The sequence below is a fragment of the Nasonia vitripennis genome, chromosome 2 (genome assembly GCF_009193385.2).
Source record: "Nasonia vitripennis strain AsymCx chromosome 2, Nvit_psr_1.1, whole genome shotgun sequence".
In the NCBI taxonomy this organism is placed as follows: Eukaryota; Metazoa; Arthropoda; class Insecta; order Hymenoptera; family Pteromalidae; genus Nasonia; species Nasonia vitripennis.
In genome coordinates, this window is record NC_045758.1 from 12,648,458 (window position 1) to 12,670,655 (window position 22,198).

Genomic DNA, 22,198 nt, shown 5'->3' on the forward strand with positions numbered 1-22,198 from the left:
AAACGGACTGATCCGAATGAACAATTTTAGCGATTTTTGACAATTGTAGAATAATGCTTTGCGAAGCGGACCGGCTAAATCCACGTATTCGATTAGTCGATGTATGATGAAACGTTTTACCTTTGGAAAAAATTCAGGCTGAAAAAAGAGCTCATCTCGTTAGAGCTGGATCGATAGAATTAGCCCGACTCCGCGTGCTTGTCACGGATCTACTTGCGCGAGTACAAGCATGCTGAGGCGGTTTTCCTCGTTATCGAATTTTCGCATGAAATTAGAAAGAAAGTTGATTAAGCCAGTCTCATATATTATTCAAACAGCAACAAGCCAAGAGAGAACTCGTGTACTAACAAACCCTCGAGATTATTCTCAAGCGCAATTAATTCAAATTTCCCGACCTATTTTTCAAAGCTCCCCGCGTGCGCAAGCTGGCCCTCGTAATAAAACAATCTCTCTCCCCCCGCAGCAAAAACATTGCCAGCGGCGGCAGCAGCGTGTCAGACTACACGAGACTCGAAAATTATTTACCCGGAATACTGCATTAAAGCAGAGCATGTAACCGGACTAGCTTTATTTGTCATCTTGGAGATGCAGCATGTGTGGTCCTACAGCACTCGCACAACCTGATATGAATTCTCAGCCGAGCGGCAGCAGCGGCGGCAGCGGCGGCGCACGTGCAGCCTTAAAATTCGCCTCTCTACTCCGCTGCAGTGCGCGCTCCCCCGCCTAAGATTCATTAGTGAGCGTCAAAATGGGCGCCCGGCTGATGCACCGTATACTCGCGCGAGAGAGAGCGGCTATTTAAAATTTTAAGCGCGCGCTTGCGCGTAATTCGCGAAATTTGCATAGCGCGCGTTAATCAAGATGAAAGAAAGCCAAACAAAAATCAAGCTGCTGCTGCTTCGGGGGCTAGTGTGCTGCGTATAAAGTTGGAGCACATAACGCGCGAGCGCGAGAAGAATCAGCGTCGAGCGAGATGGAGAAGGAAACCGCAGCAGCTTGTGTGTGTGTGCGTGTGTTGTCGGTGGCGCCTGCAGTCTTCGTATATAAGGCTCTCTATACATTCGCATGCCATATCTATGCCACCGCTACGTGTCTGTTCACGCTACGAGGCGCGTAAATCACGAGCATTACCTCGTACAAGTAATTTGCACGCTCTAAAGTGCCCCATTGAGAGCGCGGCGGCGACGCTGCTGCTGCTGCCAAAGCCTGCGATTCGCTAATTGTTTTAATTTTATCTTTATTGCCCGTCTACTCGCTCTCTCTCTCTCTCTCTCTCTCTCTCTCGCTTCGGGCTTTCTTGCGCGGGCGCGTGTCGCGAATTTTGATTTATGCAGCGCGCGGTTCGGGTAGGGGTACGGGTATTCGCAGTAGGGGCAGGACAGGCTTTCAGAGAGTGTTCCGACCTGTATTTTTTGAGGAATTTTAAATTTTAACGACGCGACGATGTGCGCTGCCCTCGCCAGGCTACCCCTCTCTCTCTCTCTCTCTCTCTCTCTCTCTCTCTCTCTCTCTCTCTCTCTCTCTCTCTCTCTCTCTCTCTCTCTCTCTCTCTCTCTCTCTCTCTCTCTCTCTCTCTCTCTCTCTCTAGAAAAGTGAACTTTATTAAAAGCCGCCGTTAAATTGTTAACTGAAAATATGCATGCATCACGAGCTTATAACTCGATTGTTCATTACGTCGTATTACGCTTTAAAATCACGAGGCCGCTTGTACGGCTAAGTGCCCCCGCAGCAGCGCAGGCCACGCGTGTGTAGAACGGCGTTGTTTTTACATAAAATTCCAATCCGATACGCCATCAATCAATATATCCATGAGCTCACGCTTTGATAATGCACTGCCTAACGTTCTATTAATTATCATGATTGATTAAACCTTGCAGCAGCAGCAGCGGCTTCCAGTCACGAAACAAACTACCGATATTATTTATCAATGTTCGCTTAACGCAGCCGGGGAACGAGAGATAGTCTGGGCGCGCGAGAAGCTCCAACAGGCTGAGAAGAGAAAAAGCGTTCGAAACTTTGCCCCGGCTCGCGGGGCATTTATCTAGCGGCGCACGTAGCGCTTCTCTATACACGCACGCATACACAGAGAGCTGAAGAGCGTCTCCAGAAACAAATGGAATCGCGCGTGTATAGATCCAGGAGCAAAAAGAGTCCCGGGCAAAACGATATCCAGTTACACAAGTCCTTAAGCGGCCTATCTCGTGCTTGTTCCTCCCCCCTCCCTTTTTGTGCTTCGCTCGCCTCTGCAATATTTCGAACTCTCAAAGGCGATACACCTGCATGCAGCAGCAGCAAGAGCTAGAGAAGCCAAAATGTACGCCGACTCTTCTCCTTCCTCGCGGGGCGCGCGAAACTCTCTATATTTATTCGATTACTCCTTTGCTCGCGCGTTCCTGCAGCGCTCGTATATTAAAGCTGCAGCAGCGGCGACGGCAGCGAGCGAAGAGGCGTGTATTACAAAATTGCTCCCGGAGAGAGAGAGAGAGAGAATATGAGCGCACTACTCTCGGTGCGCGCGTGTACGAGTTTTCGGTACTTTACCGCCCTCCGCGCGGGGAGAAAACTCGAAAGCTGCACGCAAATCCGCGGAAGGTTCGTCAGCCGGAGTAGTTGTAACCGTGCACGCGAGTGAGAGAGCTGGCGCAAGCTAAATTTATAACCTGTCCGTCTTCGCGCTCGCGCAAAGTTCTCTCCCGCGATGAGGGGGCAGTAGCGGCGAGAAATCGGACGGATAATTTGAAAGGAGCGCGTCGGGGAAATTTCGATTTCCGTGTCTGGTCGTGTGTGCGCTGCGAAAGAGAAAGAGAGGGAGAGAGAGAGCTGCTGAGCAAGCGTTACGCTCTGGCTCTCTGTCTCCCTCCTGCGAGCTCGAGGAGGAAGGAGGTGAGCTGCTCTCCCAAGTTTTGCAAAAGTTATTGGAGAACCAGGAAGTTCGGCACGCTCGCTCTCCCTCCCACTCGCTCTCTCTCTCTCTCTCTCTCTCTCTCTCTCTCTCTCTCTCTCTCTCTCTCTCTCTCTCTCTCTCGCTCTCTCTCCTCGCAGCTATCGGCCGGCGAGCCGGAGCCACTCGCCGCCCGCTGCAATACGTCCGTCGGGAGTTCTTGGGAGATTCCCGCGAGGGAGACTTCTTATGCATAGGTACAGTAGCTACTCGCAAGAGAAATAAAGAAAGGAGGAGGGCCGGAAAAAGAGGGCTGCAGTGTACACAGTAAGAGAGAGACGGAGCAAATAATCCATCGGCATATACCTATACTCGACATTTTCGCTGAGAACCAGATACGACACGGGTATGTAATAACGCGGCCGCTGCGGAACAGCTCGTATAATTATGTCACTAATTACGTAATGGCCAGAGCTGATTCACGCGATTAATCAGGGCGTTGCGTAATAAGAGCGCGCCAGAGGGAGACGAGATAACAATGGCGAATCGATCATTGTTAAATCGTGCTCATTATGTCTCTCTGCTGCTGCGCTAAAACGAAGGGACACACAGAAGCGTGTGCCACGACGACGACGACGACCTCGAGCGGATAAAGCGTTACAAGCTCCGCTATACAACCATAATCTGCATAGAAGACCGTGCGGCCCGTGTATACGACCGGGGGCTCCTTTGCTCTGTGCAGCGGCGGCGGCGGCGGCAGCAGCATTAAAGTCGGCAGCTGCGATCTCCGCGCAATTATCGCGCGCAGGCAAACGAGAAGCAGGTGTCGAGCAACAACAGCCGGTGGCGGCGGCCCCACTTGTCCTCCCACCCCATTGTCGATGAACTACACAGCGAGAACTTGGTGCGCCAAACAACAACCCTCTCTCTCTCACTCTCTCTCTCTCTCTCTCTCTCTCTCTCTCTCTCTCTCTCTCTCTCTCTCTCTCTCTCTCTCTCTCTCTCTCTCTCTCTCTCTCTGGCTCCGGCTCTGCCTCCCGTCCTAACAGCCGCGGCCTAAGAATTACGGGAAAACTCGTTATCCCCGGGATAACAATTTCCGGCCGAGTGCGCATGCGCAGCGCGGGAAAAGCAAACTCCACACCAGCGCTACTGCAGGCTCAACAATCATCGTCGCGCGCTCGCATGTGCGCTCTGCGGAGCGGGTTGAAATTAAGGCGAGCGCTGTGTAAGCTGAGTGAGAGACGGAGAGCTGTTTGCGGCAAACCCGTCCGTGTGTGTGTGTCTGTGACTGCAGCGTGTGCGTAAGCGAGACTCTCATCTCGCGAAATCCCAAACGAGCTCTTTCTCGATGAGAAGTATCGTGTGCTCGCTCGCGCCGGCCAACTTTTTCCGCCCTCTACCTTAGCCGTTAAATCCTCTTTCGAGGGAGCTTTTGGTTGAGCGAAACGGCGCTTTAAGTCCGATACGAGAAAAGTTCGAGAGGAAGTTGACGGGGCTAAAAAGAGAGAGCGAGAGAGAAGCATAGCTATACGCAGGGAGAAGCGGCGGCGGCGGGTAGGGGAGGAGGTTCGCGAGTCGCCGAGAGAGAGAGACAATGTGGATTTTTCGACAGTTGAGAGAAGTATTCGGGAAATGGCGCGCTATGACGTGAGCTACTGCGCTTCCTCTCCAGAAGGAGAGAGAGAAAGGTGCGCAAATATCTTTTGCACTCGTTTTATATAACTTGAAGAGCGGACGACTACTTTTCGCAAGAAAAATAAAGAGATTCGGATTGATTACAGCGTGGAAGAGGAAGAAGAAGTGGAGGAAGAAGAAGAACTGACGGAAGAACGGGAAAAGGGGTCGCCGAAAGTTTGCGCGCAGATATTTACAAAGTACCGTTATCCTATTATTTAAGCCCGCGTCTAGTGCCAGCTATGCACTGTTACATCCGCTGTGAAAACAAGCGTAATTCTCTCTTTCCGGAACGATACGACCCCGTGTATAATTCAGGAAGGTGCGCGTGTAGAGCAAAGCCGAGGACGACGATGCTTATACCGCCGCCACGTGGTTCTCTCTCTCTCACTCTCTCTCTCTCTCTCTCTCTCTCTCTCTCTCTCTCTCTCTCTCTCTCTCTCTCTCTCGTTCTCAACTCCTCGCATATCACACGCGGCTCGACATACGCGAGGACGAGAGCCTGTACGTGTATATAGAGAGAGTCGCTGCTGCTGCTGCATCCGCAAGGCCAACTTGTCGGAGACACGCTCTTCGCGCCGATGCTCGAGTGCGCGCGCGGGGGAGGATCGAACGAACGAACAAGTCAAGGGGCTCCACAGCTCTATATACATGGAGAGCTCAGTCTCCAATTGACTTGTCCGGGACGACGTGGCTGAATTACCGGCGCTGCATGGAAAACCTGTGGATAGGTGTCGGATTATTCCTGACAACGTTCTCCGAGACTTTAACAAGGTCTCTACTTTTACCCTCGTCCATTTTACAGCTTCTGACTCGTCGCCGCCGCCGAGAGTGAGAGAGTTGGAGAGAAGAGAATCGGATGAGGGCCAGAGGTGCGCGACATCCTCGATGTCGTTTATACGAGCTTTAATGAGATTTTTATTGCTTGGCGCGATTTATCACCGCCCGGACCCAGCGCGAGAGAATTATTCGAGAATTTTTCACTCCCGCCGCGCCGCAGCGCGTTGCGTTTCAGCCATTGCGGTGTGTGCGGAAAATCTTTGTCAAAGTGACTTTTTTCCTCCCTCGCTGTAATGGAATGACGGCTGGCTCTTCTTTCGTCCTTTTTTTTCATTCGGCGCGTGTGCCGAGATTGGCGTAAAAAATTACTTTTCGGTTGGCGGCAATCATCGAGTTATTTGCGAGACTGAGGGGGATTCCGGGAAAAAGATGAGTCGCTCGCCGCGATCGTTAAGTTGTTGAGAGCTTTCTCTCTATTGAAAGGGACTTTAGATTTATTATTTTGCCCCGTGCGCGCTACGGTGGCGGCAACCTATTTCCCCGAATGATCGACGATCGCGAATCGAGTTTTTAATTAACGACCAACCTCTATGCTCGTCGTTGATTCTCTCGCGGACTTTTTCTCCACCGGCGACTCCAAAAGGAATCTCGCCCGCATATTACCGATCTTTACACTGTATAACTCGCGCCGTCTCCGAAGTCAGCATTTGCTTTTGATTAAATTCGGATTTCACACCTCCGCTGCATCAAGAACGAAAAAGAAAATCTCCGCTGTCTCGTTTCTCACTGCGAGATTTTTCATTTTGCAAACCATACGAAACAAACACTCCGCTGCGCGCCGCGACGGCCATAATACTTTATGCATACGAATAAGAAGCAGCCGCGCGCGCATCAACTCTTTTTACCGGGCGACGAGCATCAAGGAGCCGCATTCCATTATTAATAAAGCAAGGAGGAGACTACCGTGCGACACCTCGCTCCGCGCAGTACCAGGAAGAGAGAGAAATGAACACGGAGTATCCCCAGCCGCATAAAAAGCTCGGCTCCCGCGGTGCTCGCGCGCGACGGCTGCGTTCATCAAGCCCGGAAGCTTGCATAATTTGTCAGAGTCCATAAAAATAGCGCCGCAGCCGCGGATTCCTCTCCTCTCTCCGGAGCAAGAAAGCCAGCCAGCTCTGCTACTGGTCGTCGTCGTTTCGTTGGTCCTCTCTCTCTCTCTCTCTCTCTCTCTCTTCCTCTTGCGCGAGGGCGCTATCTCAGATGGCCGTTTAATGGCTTTCTTGCCGCCGTTGCAGCTGCCACCGCTGCAGTGCTCAAGAATAGCCGAGGCGGTTTAATTTGTTCTCTTGATACCGTTTCCAGCGCTGCGCTAATTACGGCAATAACCCGCCTAAGATAAAGTCCGGCTCTGTATGTGCGTGCGAGAAGAGAAACGAAATAGCCCGGGCGGAGGTGCGAGAGAGGACATCAGGAGCCGAGCCAGACGCTACGTATACTACTGCAGGGGGGACGAGGAGGGTGACGCACGGCTTAGCTTGCATTTCCCTCGCATCATTGGATAACGAGCGGCTCTTCTCTTCCTCGCACGTATGAGAGAGTGAGAGAAAACTGGACCGAGCAGAGAAAGGGAGCAAAGAATCTTCGCGCGAGCGCGGCATAAAACTTCTCGCGAGCGTGCAGCTTTCGGACTCTGCTGCTGCTGCTCCGTCAGATTCCCCTTTCTCCCGCAGCTCCGAGACTTAGTTTTCTTCTCTCTCTCTCTCTCTCTCTCTCTCTCTCTCTCTCTCTCTCTCTCTCTCTCTCTCTCTATCCCCCCCGTATCATCTGCCGGCGCTCTTTTCTATCCCGCTCTCTCTCTCTCTCTCTCTCTCTCTCTCTCTCTCTCTCTTTCGCCTACTTTCGAAGTTATATCGCGTTCGCGATAAAGTACGACGAAACTATCCCCCTGGCTGGATCCGAAACGTCCATCCGTAATCCGGGTCTCTCTCGCAAGCTAGCACTGCGAGAGAAGAAAGAGGCGACGATAATTTCGGGCGTATCGCGCCCCGGCCGTTTGTACACTCTGGGCCGGCCGCCCCGAGAAAGGCGAAAAAGGAGAGAGAGGGACGGCAGTATAGAGCCCGGGAAAGGGGTTGCCGTTTGCCGAGCGCCAGAGGGATTCAGCGAAGCAGTAAGAGAATCAGCGACGGTAACGTGTAGCCCATCTAAGATCTAAACCGCAGTGGCCGTCGACGACGAGGAGGAGGGGCGACTCGTTCTCCCCCATCGGCCTCGTCAGCCCTGTACACCGCGCGCGCGAGCGAGCCTCGTTCTTCCGCCTGGCTTGCGAATATTGATTTTCGCCGAGTTGAATTTCAAGGAAACAACGAGGACGGCCCGCTTATACCTATCTGTAAGCGCGCGCGCTCACTTGACCGCCGCGATGATGCTGGCGGGAAAGTGCGCGCGCGGGGGACACGCTGCCACGCGGTATTACGAGAGAGAAGGGCTGCGCTGCTGAGAGAATACGATATATGTATACGCGTGCAGCTATAACAAGCGGCAGCGTATATATAGTATAAGCGTGTTTGTCGGCTAAATTCGCACGCCTGGGTGCGTACCGTTATGGGATTATTCGCCAGCGGAGAGAGACTGAGAGAGAGAGAGAGAGAGAGAGAGAGAGAGAGAGAGAGAGAGTGAGAGAGAGAGACCCCGCGCGTCTTCGACTTTTACCAAAGCCGCCGAGCCGCAGCAGCAGCAGCCAACCAGCCGCGAAACGCAATAATCCCAGTCCGCAAGCTCTTCCCCCCTCCTCCTTCCCCCTGTGCTTACTTTGTACAAGCGGCCCGTGCTGCTGCTGCTGTATAACACAGTGTAGAGCCCGGCCGGAGAGAGAAGAGAAACGAGGCCAGCGGGAGGTGAAAAAGTCAATGGATCGTCCGCTTTATATTCGGCGAATTCAACCGATCGCTCTCTCTCTCTCTCTCTCTCTCTTTCTCTTTCTCTCTCTCTTTCTCTTTCTCTCTCTCTCTCTCTCTCTCTCTCTCTCTCTCTCTCTCTCTCTGTTCGGGACGTGTTCAGCAGCAGCGGCGGCGGCGTGGCGTGGGCGAACGGGCGGGAAAAATGTATTATTGAAAAAGCGCGTGAGCCTGCGTCCGTGTGTGCGCATGTCGGCCGAGGGCTAATGAATCGCGCTACATTCATGCCTGCCAAGTCCAGTACAGTGTGTGAGAGAGCTGCCGGCCGGAAACGCCGCAAATATATGGGGGGCGAGTGCCGTGCGCTTATTTCAATGGCCGTGCGAGAGAGAGATAGAGAGCTTTTTCGACTTTTTAGCCGCGCTGCTGCTTGCTTTGCATGGCCCGTGCAGCAGCAGCAGCGCTGGGATAAGGAATAAGGAATCGCTTCTTCTTCTCCGAGCGGCCGATCGGAAGAGTTTTCGCTGCAAGCGTAATAGAACTTCCTACTCTCGTAATTTTTAAGTTACTGCCTTCTCATAAAGCAGTCCCCCGGCTGCTCTTTCGGGACGTCGCGTCGTCTCGGCGTGTGCGTGCGCGCGCGCGCGCGCGTGTGTGTGTGTGTGTGTTATATGGGAAGGAGAAAGGAAGAATAGGAGAGGGAAATGGAAGCATCGAGAGATAGCAGTGGGCTTTTACAGAGATAGAGCGAGAGAGAGACAGCGCGGCGCGGCGTCATCGAAGGAGAGCTCCCGTGTCATCGGATAACGGTATAACAGCGCTCGCATGTATCCGATCGGAAACGAGGGCTCCTCTCTCCGAAGATACCTTTCGAATTATGCGTTATCGCCCTTATGGCCCGCGTACAAGCCATATACCCGAGCACTGATCCGCTCTCGCTGTCTCTCCTTTCGACGTACAAGCTTTAGTTATACGCATAAGCATCGTACGCGGGTAGAAAGATGCCGAGTCCTTTTTCTTCCTCTCTCGTACAAGAGAGAGGGAGTATAAGGGCGGACGAATGGCTACGGGGGATTGATAAAGCGCCGCGGAAAAAAGGCATTTGCATAAGGAGAGCGGGACGCCGAGGCAGCAGAGCAGCAGCGGGGGCCGATTCACCGCGCGAGAGGGAAAACCAATTTTTTCCCTCCGCGCACGGGAATATGTATCGATGGGTCGCCCGCACCCACACACCGCAGAGTCACCTTTTTACGCTACACGCGCGGGCACGAACGGTGCTGCCGTACGCAGGAGGAAAAAAGAGAGAAGATCCGATGAGCGCGTGCGTGCGCGGCTAACCCCGCGTGTGTACGGCCGCACGATTTTCGGGGGATATTACAGGGAGGATTTGTGGCTTTTGTTTGACATTAATGATATGCCCCCGGGCTGTTCTTTCTCCTTCGCTCTCTCTCTCTCTCTCTCTCTCTCTCTCTCTCTCTCTCTCTCTCTCCGTGTTTACAGGGGAGAAAAAATTATGTAAGAATTAGCACATTTTCAAGGGACGAATATTTCGCCAGCGTATTTCTCCCCTCGGAGTCGTCGAGATCTGAAAAAAAATATTACGTCGATTCCCGAGTATCGTATGCGTCGTCGTATAACGCAAAACGATCGCCGCTTTATTTTATCGATATTACCCAGAGCGCACTCGGCGCGCGGTATTTAAAAATTTGACACAGCGAACTGAAAAGTCGCTGAAGGCAGAAATAATAACGAGAGAAAATATCCGAGCGCGCACTCGCGTGATAAAATCGGCCATTACCCCGGCCCGCGTCATTTCCCGTATACCCACTTTTCGTTCGAACGCCGCGCACCATTTTTGTGTGTTTATACGCGCATTTTTGTAATATTTTCCGAGCCAATAAACAGCGACTATCGAAACAATTGGGACGCCGCCGCTGCAGCGTCGATATAAAAAAAGCAGCAGTTATTGTCGCGCGCGAGATTTACGTATCGTTCGGGGTTATACGTGCGTGCGCGTATGCTAAGTGGAAAAATAGTCGCGTAATCCGGCCGAATCATTCTTTCCCTTTTAACGACGGTTGTATTTTCCGTTATGGTCTCGAGATTCCATCGGAGCGTGTGTTACGGAAATTACGACGGGTAAGTGAGGTATCGGTCATTTTTGAATCGAAATTTTGAGCGCGTCGTGCCTTCAATTTTCCGTGCCTCGTGTCGGCGAGGATAGGTGGCGCATGGTCGCTTTCCCGGTTCCCTCAGTAGAATCTGTGCGTGCAGTGCATAAATATAGCGGTGTGCGGCACCTATGCCAAAATATTGGGTCTACTGCATCAGCTGCTCAAACTATAACTGCCAGTATCATATCTGATGTATCTGTGATATTTTCCTTTTACATTCTAAGCTGCACGTGTTAACGGTGAAAATAATTGAGGGTGCATTTCCGGAGTCATTGTAATCCGTCGCTTTCTCAGCAATTTCCCGCGCATGCTAATCACATTCTCTCGCGACGTGCAGCTTTAATGAAAAATCCGTCTCGAAAGAGAGCACGACGGTCATCGGTGCGTATGCAGCATACGAACGTGCCGCACGTGCTCTCGTTCTCCCCGCTCTCTCTCTCTCTCTCTCTCTCTCTCTCTCTCTCTCTCTCTCTCTTTCTCTCTCTCTCTCTCTCTCTCTCTCTCTCTCTCTCTCTCTGTTTCGTTGGGAGTTTACCCTTGGCGCAAGCGAGAATTACCGAGCGGCTGAGCTTACGAGCGCAAAGCTCGCCGCCTCTGCTCCAGCTAGTCGGGATTTTACGTGTCTCCGTTGGCTCTCTGACTTGCTGCCGCAGCTTTTTCCAGCAAACTAACTACGCGCGGAGACTCTCTCTTTTATATATACCTTCTCTCGAGCTGCTGCGCGCGTAAAAATCTCGAGAGCTTGCAGCAGCAACGCGCGTGTGTGTGGTGGGAGTATATGAGACACAGACGCGGGCGAGCGCGTTCATCGAGGCGGGATATCGGTTATTGGGATCGCACCGCTCGCGTGACTCTTTTAAGGAGGTAATGCGTATTCCGAGCGCACCGGGACCCCTATCGTCGTCCTCCTATATACACACAGCGCTACACTCGACTGCAGCAGCGGTATAGCAGCCGTCTCTCGCATATATACATCTTTCTCGCTCTCCTGCTGCGAGAGCGAGTCCCTCATTCATATTAAGCTCCGGGCCATTGTGTCAACGGGGGCGCGAGCGCAGCGAGGGAAAATAATAAAATGACGCATTCATTGCCAGCGTCGTCGTCGGCTAAATCAGGCAGTAAAAAGCTTTACGAGCAGCACCGAGCGATTGGCCCGAGCCGATTAGAATAGAAATAACCGCATTTACATGGCCGTGGCACTACTTACTTCCCCCCCCCCCGCTCTATTATACTGTCTCTTTCTCTCTCCGCGTGGACTCCGAGAGCTACTGCTGGAGAAACAGAGAGATAAGCGGGAGCGAGATAAATTGGCCCGCTCGTGAGTGATTTCGCACTCGCTTATCGGCTTCGCCGGTTATTACTCATTATGCCGTCCAGACCAACGCACACACGCGGTACACTAGTACGGGCGGCAGTAGGGGAGGAGAGTAGTCGTGAAGAAACAGGCTGGCGTAGCGCGCGGCAGAGAGGTTACCAGTTGACAACCTCTTGGCAGCGGTTCAAGCGCGGCACCCTAAGTTTTCCCCCGCACATCATGACAATGCAATTCATTACCCGCCCCTATTACGGACCTTACACCCAACTTGGCTACTGTGTCTACCTACCTATACACGTCGTACTGTGTACACTTCTCTCTCTCTCTCTCTCTCTCTCTCTCTCTCTCTCTCTCTCTCTCTCTCTCTCACTCCAGAAATAACCTTTTCTCGTAATCGATATACAGGCTCTCGACGGACGTGAGATTTTTCGGCTATACAGAGAGAGAAGAAAGAGCCTTGCTGCTCTTTCTCTCCGGTGAATCCGCGCACGAGCGATCGGGATTGCGCTCCATCCGAGCGATTATTACATCCGTTGCAGGCGTCGTCGTAGTTGGCGAAGAAAAACGATCGGCCCCCACCGTGACGGCGGCGGCGGCGAGAGTGAGTCTCTCTCTGCTCTACTCTTTTTTGCGCAGTGGACGTGCCTCGTGTACCAGGGCCGCTTAAAACATTCTATAACTTTCAGGCTGTCTCATCTCGAGTCAAATCGTGCCGGAGGAACGATCTCGTGCCAAGAGCAGAGGCTGGAGGGAGAGGAGAGGGAGAAAAGGAAGGTTTATTTAATGGAAGAGGGATTTTTCAGCTTTTTAATAGACTTACAAAGAGCCTTAAAGTCTACACCGCGGGCGAGCGCGTGTGTACTCGGCGCTGCTGCACTACGCAGCGATATAAAACTCTGATCCCCTCTACCTTCGTCTTTTCGCGCGTAGCCTTTTTTTATTACCGTCTAACAGGTGATTTTACGAGGCCGACTTTTATTTACGAGCTTCATCGAAAACTTCGTCGAGCAAAGGAGATCTCGTTTGCCGCGTCTCGCTTGATTAATCGGCCGCGTAGTTGAAGTTAAAAAAAATCTCGTTGGCCGCCGTCGTGTTTATACGAAGCTGACTTTCTACAGCAGTAGCAGTAAAAAGATAGATACCCATACGCGCATCGCTAGAGCACAGAGTGCGAGGCTCGAATGAATTTTCCTAATGAGCTGCCGCGCGAAAATTTAAATTTAAATGAAACGTGCTCCTCCCCCCCTCTGGATAATTGAGATTTCCCTCCACGAAATGCGGACTATGGGAACATACCCGGGCATATTCCACGCTCTGCATTACAAGATGGGCTGCACAGCCCCCGAAACCTCGGTCCGCGCGCGGTGTTTCTTCCGAAATATAAACGGGAGCCGCGGGCGTTTAACCGCGTCTTTTATGCTTGCGCGCTGTCAGCTATGCCGGCGATCGGCTTACGGGTTTCAATCTCGTACATTTCTATCCCTAATTAATTCAGTCATTATGCACATACTCTGAAGTATTACGCGCGATGCTTCATCATGCGCCAAAACACGGGCGAGCGAGTATCCGCGCGGCGAATAATAAGTTTTAATCAGAGAAACTAATTTTTTAAAATAGCCGAGATAAATAGTTATTTTCGCGCACCTGCGGGATAAACAGTACAGCGCGAGAGAGTAGCCGAGCTTCCCTCGATGAGATAGCGAGGGACGACGTTTTTTCCGCGATCGCCACCGCCTTACGCGTTTACGTGTTCTCGCTGAGATTATACAGGGGTTATTGACTCTCTCGGCGCTGTTTGTAGTAACGAGAAACTTCGCGATTATAAGTCCCTCTCTAATGGCTCGATTCGGCGCGGGAGAGAGCGAGAGCGAGAGCGAGCGGGCGAGTGCAGCATATTATACGAGGCAGCGAACATTATGGATTCGGGAGCCGCTGCCGAGGCGATACGTTCATCGCAGCGGGAAAACGCGCTTTGTCGTATCGAGTTTTCAAGTTAACTTTCTCGCTGCAGCCGCACGCGCTCTCGCGATCGTTGCACCAGCGGCAGCAGCAGCAGCTCCCCCCAACTCTCTCTCTCTCTCTCTCTGCCCCAGCAGCAGCAGCAGGAGTTAATAACGCGCTCTCGCAGCAGCACGAGGCACTTGAGAAAACTTGAGATATCGTTTTAAATTAATTATGCGCATAAATTGCCAGCGAGTATAATTATATCGCTAATTAGTTTGAATCGCCCCTTGAATTTTTAAGCCTTCGCGTGCGCGCCGCTCTCTCGCTTCCTCAACCATCGGCTGTACAACTTCTTCGTCCTCTCTCTTTCTATTTCAGCCCAGCGCGCGTATCTGTTTCCGAAGCTGCGTTTATTAAACGGATTCGGGCCCGTACCGCGGGGTAACGCGCGAGACTCGCGAAATTAAAATTAATGCCGCTCTTCTCTTGGAAATCGTTAAATGAAAGCTACGCTGCGCGCAAAGAGGCGAGGAACCATTAAAACCGCGATGTTTAGAGAAGTTCAAGTGAGAGCGCGTGGAGCTTTTTTTGCGTCTCGGCCAAGCGAAAATTGGAAATTACACTGCCGAGGCGAGACATGAAAAGAGCTCGGCTCAATACAGTCTTGGGGCCGGCCTTGTTCTCCGCCGCGGCGTCTCTTCTTTTTCGCGGCGTTTCAATCAAGATACGCAGCAGCAGCCAAAGGGATTCCGGGCTCCGCTGGCTCTCTTTAAGGGCGTTTTCAAAGTCGCTCGCTCGCTCGCGCCCGGCCACTATTCAGCCGATGGACAAAGGTAAATGAACCGTAAAGTGTCTTCGAGACGACGACCCCGTCGGCGGCGCTGCGCTCTTCAGTATATAGTTCAGCACAACAAGTGGGCCGAGTCGTCGCTCTATAACTACCCCTCGCGCGCGCTAGCGGTGAATGCACGAGACCGGAGGGCTATACCGTCGTATACATACACAATTAAGAAAGCTGCTGCTATTATATACCGCCTTCGTCGTCGTCGTCGTAGTCTCTAGCAGCTAGCTTCTTCCTCCTCTCCGCGCGCACGTCTACATAGGCGACGCGAATACAGTACTTAGACCGGAAGTACTCGGCTCTGCCGCCCGAGTAGTTGGGGCGCTAGTGCACAAGTTCCGCGTAAGCGGCACTGCTGAAGCTTCTACCTTATGCTCAGGTAAACTAGAGGAGGAGGCGGGCTAGAGGGAGAGGCGGGAAGAGTAAGTAACGCACGAGAGCACCTCCTGGCAAATCTTGCTGGCTGGCGTGCGCGCATACTACCCCCTATATACCTGCGCGTGCTCGCGTGCTACGAGCTACTCGAACAATGGAACTTATGAGAAGGCGCGCCGATGTATAAACGCGCGTCAGCCGATTCCATCTCGGCGCTTCTTGGAATTTATTAATACAAAAGCTGCAAGCGCGCGCGTATGTGCGCTCCGCGGGGTAATGAGCTTTAACGCCTGCTTTTGCGCGAATAATTTTGAATAATGGCGGGAAGAAATTTCAGCGCCCGAGAGAGTGAGAGAGAGAGAGACGTTGTTATCCATCACACCCGCGCCTGCGTGCGTGTATACGCTGGAAAGTAAGCGACGCGCGTAATTCCGCGTCTGATATGGTGAGAGTGTGTAGTTGTGTGCGAGAGAGGCAAGTTGGATAATTTTACGGGCCGAGTTCCGCGGGTGTTGGGGAATAAGTGGGTTACGCTCTCGATGCCGTGACATCATAGCTGAGCTAAGCGCGCGCTGCCTATATATAACGTAACGGGGAATTGAATAATACCTTTCGTAAGATTAGATCGGCTGCTGCTACTGCTACTTTCGAGGTGTCGTCGACTTTCTTACCTGTAACAGAAAGATCAGAGTGGGGAATTAGATAACGGTGCTGCTGAGGCATGATTTACGATGTGTTGCGATTAACACTCGACGTCAAGCTGAATTTCCGGACAAAGGATCCCTCAATTATATATCCCAGCGCGACTCGTCGGCATATCGACGTTTCATCTGCGGCACTTTATTTCAAACATGCATTATTACCCGCCGTGAGCAGGATACATATATTCCGCGCAGCCGCTCGCTGTTTCATAAATATTTAAACTTTGACGAAAGTGACGAATATTGTTGAGAAATACGTGCACGAGCACGGCTTTATATTTTAAGCATTTTGCTATTAAGGGAAAAACCCCACGCCCAGGTAATGCAATAAACCTTTCGCCCGCTGACCGTTTCGAGGCGCGCCGTCCCCGGCGTGTGTCCAGATGTGCAATAAAATGCTTCCGGACCCTTTTTTATATGCAGGCGAAATATGCATCTAAGCTGCAGTCCTCTGCGGACTGTAGCCCTCAGTTCAGCCCCAGCACTCGACGAGGAAAGACCTCTGTCTCTCGAGTCTGCTATGCGCCAACATTTTTCCTACAACTTGTATTCTTTTTGCTATAATAAATACTGATATTTTTACTCTAAAATCGATTGAGTTTATTTTGCTTGATAAATTCAATAAATATATATTGCCGAAACGTCATTATCAATCGCGCGCCTTTTGCATTAAATAACGCGGCGTGTCCTCTTTTTTCAATTCCCATCGCATAATAATGATCCGCGAACGTAAACGCATTTAACGACTCCCTTCGTATACAACGATATAACGCGTTGATATGGGCAAAAAGATATCGAGATAGCCGAAAGCGAACTGCCGTGACGCGATATTTTTCTCTCTGTATACATACACTGCAGCGTCTATACACCGGTGACTAATAATAGACAGCGCGAGCGACGGCTCTCGCAGAGGAATATTGATAAAAACGAGGATTCGCACACGCGAGCGCGCAGATCCATCCTGAAAAGTTTCAAAAATAGTGAAATCCCTCTTAATTTGGCGCGAGCCGCGCGCGCGTCGGGGGGCAATATCGAAGTCTCGCTAGGCTGATTCATGGCGTTCATCAGGGATCGTCATCACGCTGCAGCCGCTGCGAGAGAGAGAGAGAGAGAGAGAGAGAGAGAGGGAAGAGGAAGTAGCCTGCCCGCGTGCGAGTTTCATCTAGATGCGATTCGCGCCGCGCAAATATTGACGCGTCGCTTCATATAGAGAGGAGAGAGAGAGAGAGAGAGAGAGAGAGAGAGAGAGAGAGAGAGAGAGAGTAGAGCAGTCGACACAGAGGAGACAGAGAGTGGGAGTGAAAAAGAGAGCGAGAGAGAGGGTACGGGCGTAACGCAAACGGCATGCACACAGCGAGATATGTGATTTTTTAAAACAACGTGTCATCGGATCAAAAGGTATTCGGTCAGTGAAATACGCGGATGTCGACCACCGCGCAGCAGCAGCCTGACGCGACGGAGTCGAATGGCTGACGTTATTCGCGCTGCACCGCCAGGCTAATCCTCGACGCGCGGCGAATTTATGGTGACGCGTCTAGAGAGACGCGCGCAGTTTTATCGATGTTTGATCTTTTGTCGAGAGCCAGAGAAATTTTTGCAAAAAAGCTCTCTCTCTCTCTCTCGAGAGAGAGAGAGAGAGAGAGAGAGAGAGAGAGAGAGAGAGAGAGCATTTTGAACCGCTTTCTTTCATAAGCTGTTTTCAAAAGGGCTCGAGCCTTTGAAATGTGTTTGTATACCGTCTGAAATCGCACCCACGCTTTTCAGCCAGGAGCGAGTTGTAAATTAATTTTACTCTATACGTCGTGTAAACGATTCTTTCCACAATGCGCGGCGGTGCAGGGTGTAAATGAAGGAAAACTATGCGATTCCGCTCCAGCTTTCCAATATTTTTAAATTAAAATCCTTACTTTTGCAATCTGGACAATCCAATAACTGCGAGCTCTCCCAGAAACTCGCTCCTGTCTCTACTGGGCAAACTTTTTCGACCGTTGCTCCGGAATAATAAATCCGACGGCGTGGTATAAAAAAGAGCGAGAGAGAGGACCGATTGACTTTATCGCGGTGTCATTAAAGCGTATGATTCTAGGCGAGTCATTTTAAAAGCCCCGAGAAGCGAGTGTCCCCGTCGCCTGATGAAGACCATTTTAAAAATCGTTAGTCGATGCGCGTCGATCGGATAATCGGAAAGTCGAGCTGGATAGTGCGAGCGAGAGAGCTGTGCGCGCCACGAGGGATTTGCATTCTTAGCCAGTGGGAGTAATATTCATGAACGCGCGCCGCTCTCTCGCGCGCGCAATTAATATTCATCGATAACTGTTCCAAGATTGCCGAGAGACGAGGGAGAGAAGCAAGGTCGGGCGAGAATCATTCGAAGGTTTGAAAGGATTGGCAATGCAACTTTGGCCGCGGACGCGAAAAAAGGCGAGTAGAGAGAGAAGTTTGAGGTTGAATGAAAAAAAGTAATATAACGATCGAGTATGAAAAAGAGGCGGATTTATTTACGTGTCAATGATGAAGCGATAAAACAACCGAAAATACACGCCAGGCTTTGTTTGTTGGTAATTGAATTTCGCGCGCGTGCGTATCGAAACATATGCGCAGCGCATGTATAACTCTGCACATCGAGAGAGGCTGAAAAAGTTAAATAAGTTGGACGTTTCGACCGAACGCTCTGGATCAAATTGGATCAACATTTATCGCTGCGCGCTGCAATGAATGCGCGGCAAATAGAAAGCGACCGTGTGGAAGTATCCGAAAACTGCGCGTAAACAACGGCGATTTGGCGGGATAAGCTTTTATTCAAATTTTCTTAAGCTTTTGCCGGCTCAGTCAGATTGACGCGCTGACGAATGAAAGCAGAAAGAAAAATAGAACGTGTACGCTGCAGCTCGACGCGAATAGCGCAGCTTTTTTTTAACGACCTTATCGTCGATGGATTGTCGCAGAAATAAATTTTCATCGATCTCCAGCCGTCTGATGCATTGTGTTCGCTCGCTCGGCGTTTATTATTTAGTCGCGGAAAAAATACGATAAATTTTTATAAAACTCGGTCTTTTACTTCTGAGCGGGAATACGTCATAAGGCAGACTCGATAATTGGAGCGTTTGACCTTCGATCGCTGCTGCACGCTCGCGAGAATCGCGAGCGTTCAATTCAAATCCATACGGACAGGTGGCGTCGTCGAGAGACAGAAACAAACCGACGAACTATCTCTTGTTTCAAGACGATGACGACTGTAGCAGCAGCCGCTCGCGCGAATCTATATTTAGTAGCATCGTCATGTAGGTCAAGGCAATGAATTAAATGCGTCGAAACTCGCCACCGCGAGCTCGATATACCGAGCGCTGCTGAATGGAGGAGCTTCGCTCTCTCGACTGTTTAGAGGTGTTTGCGCGCGCGGGAATACTTGCACTCGTTCCCTTTTTCGCGAGCGAAAGAGAAGCCGAAAAAGAGCACGAGTTTTCCAAAGCGCACCGCGCAGGAATGCAGGCTAACATCGCACAGACGCCACGAGTAAATATAAACATGCATGGATATGTGCGTGCGTGTGTGTGTGTGAATATATATATATATATATATATATATATATATATATATATATATAACGGGCGAGACTCGATGAATGGAACTGCGAGAGGGAGAGAGAGAAAGCTGAAATGCATACCGGGCGCGCGTTCGCTTCTGCGAATCCTAGTATAAACATACTCGGATAGAAGCGTATAGGCAGAGAAGCTGCCAAGTTGGTGTTAAGCTGTTTAGCGGTCGGACGAGCGTTTGCTCTCTGCTGCTCCTCTCCTCTTATTCTGTCCCTTTTATTTCTGAGAATTATACGTAAACGCGAGGGAAAAAAATTGAATAACCGCTTGCTGAATTTAACATGGAAATTGGAGTTATTTAGGTATATCATATTACATGCCACGAAGCTTTTCCATGAAGCGCTGACAAGACTCAAAAATAGAAAGGTGCCGCTATCTTTCATCGAAGTCGGGGGAATAATTTAGGATGTGCGCGAGCGTGTGCATTAAGTAGAAAAAGCCGAGCACGGTGGTACTCTGGCTGCTGCTGCTGCTGCTACACGACGCCTTGGGGAAGCGTAGAGATTGCAATGAAAATTTTCTTTTGAAAATTACTCGAGCCGAGAGGGGGAACTCGAAAGATTCTTATCTTTTTAAATTTTAAGAGTGCACGTTTTCGCGCGAGCGCGCGACTCTCGGGCTTTTTCTCGACGCTATTCATCAAAGATATCACGCAGAGAGAGAGAGAGAGAGAGAGAGACAGAGAGAGAGAGAGAGAGAGAGAGAGAGAGAGAGAGAGAGAGAGAGAGAGAGATGATGCTCTGCTTCATATAGAGCTCCGACTTTTATGAAGCTCTCTCGCGGCGCTGCAAAGAAATGTATTGGTTTTTTTAAAAAATTCAAAAATCCTCGAATATCAAAACAGCCGCACGCGCGCGACGGACGGTATATGATAATACCTTGAAACGCCGCCGCCGCAGGCGCGAAAAAGTTATTAAACTGTCCGCGTAAATTCCGAAAAGCCATAAATATTTCGATCCTCCAAGGCTCGCGCGCGCGCGCCACTCGCAGCCAGTGCACGCACGCGGCGCGCTGCAGTCTAGAGGAGCAAACAAAGTGGCTTGTCGGAGCAGCGGCAGCGCGCAGAGAGAGAGAGAGAGAGAGAGAGAGAGATAGAGAGAGACACACACACCCGAGAGGTGGCAGAGAGAGAAAGAGAGTGAACGGTATATAGCCGCGACGAGGTCGGCGAGCGCAACAGAAGCAAGAGAAAATCCTCCGCTTGAGAGAAAGGCTATCCAAGTCGTTTTCCTATTCCGCAAACTGCCTGTCGTTTACCAGAAGCATTTCTGTTCCCTCGTCTCTCGATCTCTCTCCGCGGCTGTAGCGGCAGCATCACACTCACAAACATACACACAGAGAACGAGGATGGAAGAAAGCATTTTCGCCGACTACAAAACCCTCCAACCGGCTCTCGCACTTTTTCCAAGTTCAACGAGGTAACGAGTCGGTCGAGCTGCAGCGCAGTATAGCTCGAGAGTTGCTCATCCCTCCATCTATCTATCCCGCTGTCGATCAAGAGAGAGACCGGAGCGCGCGCCCGGCGTTTTTGGTCTCGATCGCTGATTTCCACGGGGGCAGGTACCTGCGCGCGCGAGTAGCAACGGGCCACTCGTATATAGAGCTTGCGCAGCGCTCTCGCTTGTACATACTCGGGGGCAGCGCGCGGCTGCAATGGAATTACGAGAGCTCGTTTATCAAGTGGGAATTGGATTATGTACTAGGTTGGATACTGAATAGAAGTGGCATCGATCGAACGAGAACGGCTCGAAGCGACGGGGGCCAAAGGCTACTGCTGCGAGAACGAGAGATGGACAGAGCCAGAGAGAGGGAGAGAGAGAGAAAATGCAAAAAAACGAAGCGAGAGCCTCTGATCGCTTTTCCCAAGCCGTGCACACACACACGCGCTGCACTTGTGCGTACGCGCGCGGAGCGGGCTTCGATTTCTCATGTTACAACACTTTGCGAGATTAAAAATGGAATTAGAGGCGAAAATTGTATAGAAAATGCTGCGACTCGATTGGCCTCCTCTCTTGACCCACCCCCGCAGCCTCTCGAGCTCTCTCTTTCAGTTGGGATGCGTTATGCGCGATTCATACTTCGTCTCCATAACGAACGCACGAGTTAACCGACTGCGCTGCTTCATTAAAACGCGAGCAGTACCTTCCGGAGACGAGGTGCTCTTGGCCAACTCGAAATCGTGATTGATTTTTTCTCGAATCTCGAAAATAAATTCCCAGCCTCGAGTTGAAGTGACTGAAAGGATAAAAAGTAACGCGGTTCAAAGCGGTCAGATTTCTTCAAAGTAGAAAAAGCTCGGAGCCCTTATTACCCACATTTTGACGAGGATCTCCTCTCTAGCGCGCAAGCACGTGCAATAAACATAAACAAACAATCCCATTGCCCGCAATGTTCCCCGAGTATCAACGTTCTCCCTCCTCTCCCCACACCGCGCACGTACGGAGAGATAAAAGCTGCGAAGCGCGAGCAAAACAGATGCGAACGTCCGCGAGCGCAAAAAAGCGAGCCCGGCGTGTTCTCTTTTCAAGCGCGCGCTATGCTGCAACGAGCTTTTTTTCGCCGCTCGCGCAGTGGTGGAATCAGCTTCTCCTTTTGCCTACTCCCCGAGAGACAGAGAGAGAGAGAGAGAGAGAGAGAGAGAGAGAGAGAGAGAGAGAGAGAGAGAGAGAGAGAGAGAGAGAGAGAGAGAGAGAGAGAGAGAGAGAGAGAGAGAGGCTTGTTTGCGAGGCTGCAATGCAGCCGGAGTAGCTGAACCGTGTCCGAGTGCTTTGCAGCTGCTGGGCACACGCGGCGACGATTTTTATCATACATACCGACATAAGCACCGTTGCACTCTCTGGCAAAGCATACCTGGTCACGGATCCGACGCTCGCTTTCGCCAACCCCCCCCCCCCCCCCCGGCATAAGTTCGTCCGCGATTTTCACAGACGAACGAGCCGCTTGCTGACTCGCCACTTTCAGGGCTCGAGCAAGTCAGATGAAGAGCAAATGAGGAAGAGAGATTACGAACAAACAAA

The 22,198-nt window shown here is 51.2% G+C and overlaps 1 protein-coding gene across 1 annotated transcript in view; it reads right to left on the reverse strand.

Annotated features, from left to right (window-relative positions):
* The window catches only part of LOC100122759 (protein gustavus), a 289,744-nt gene that overhangs the window by 231,559 nt on the left and 35,987 nt on the right, over positions 1-22,198 (reverse strand). The gene's annotated exons all lie outside the window — the stretch shown is intronic.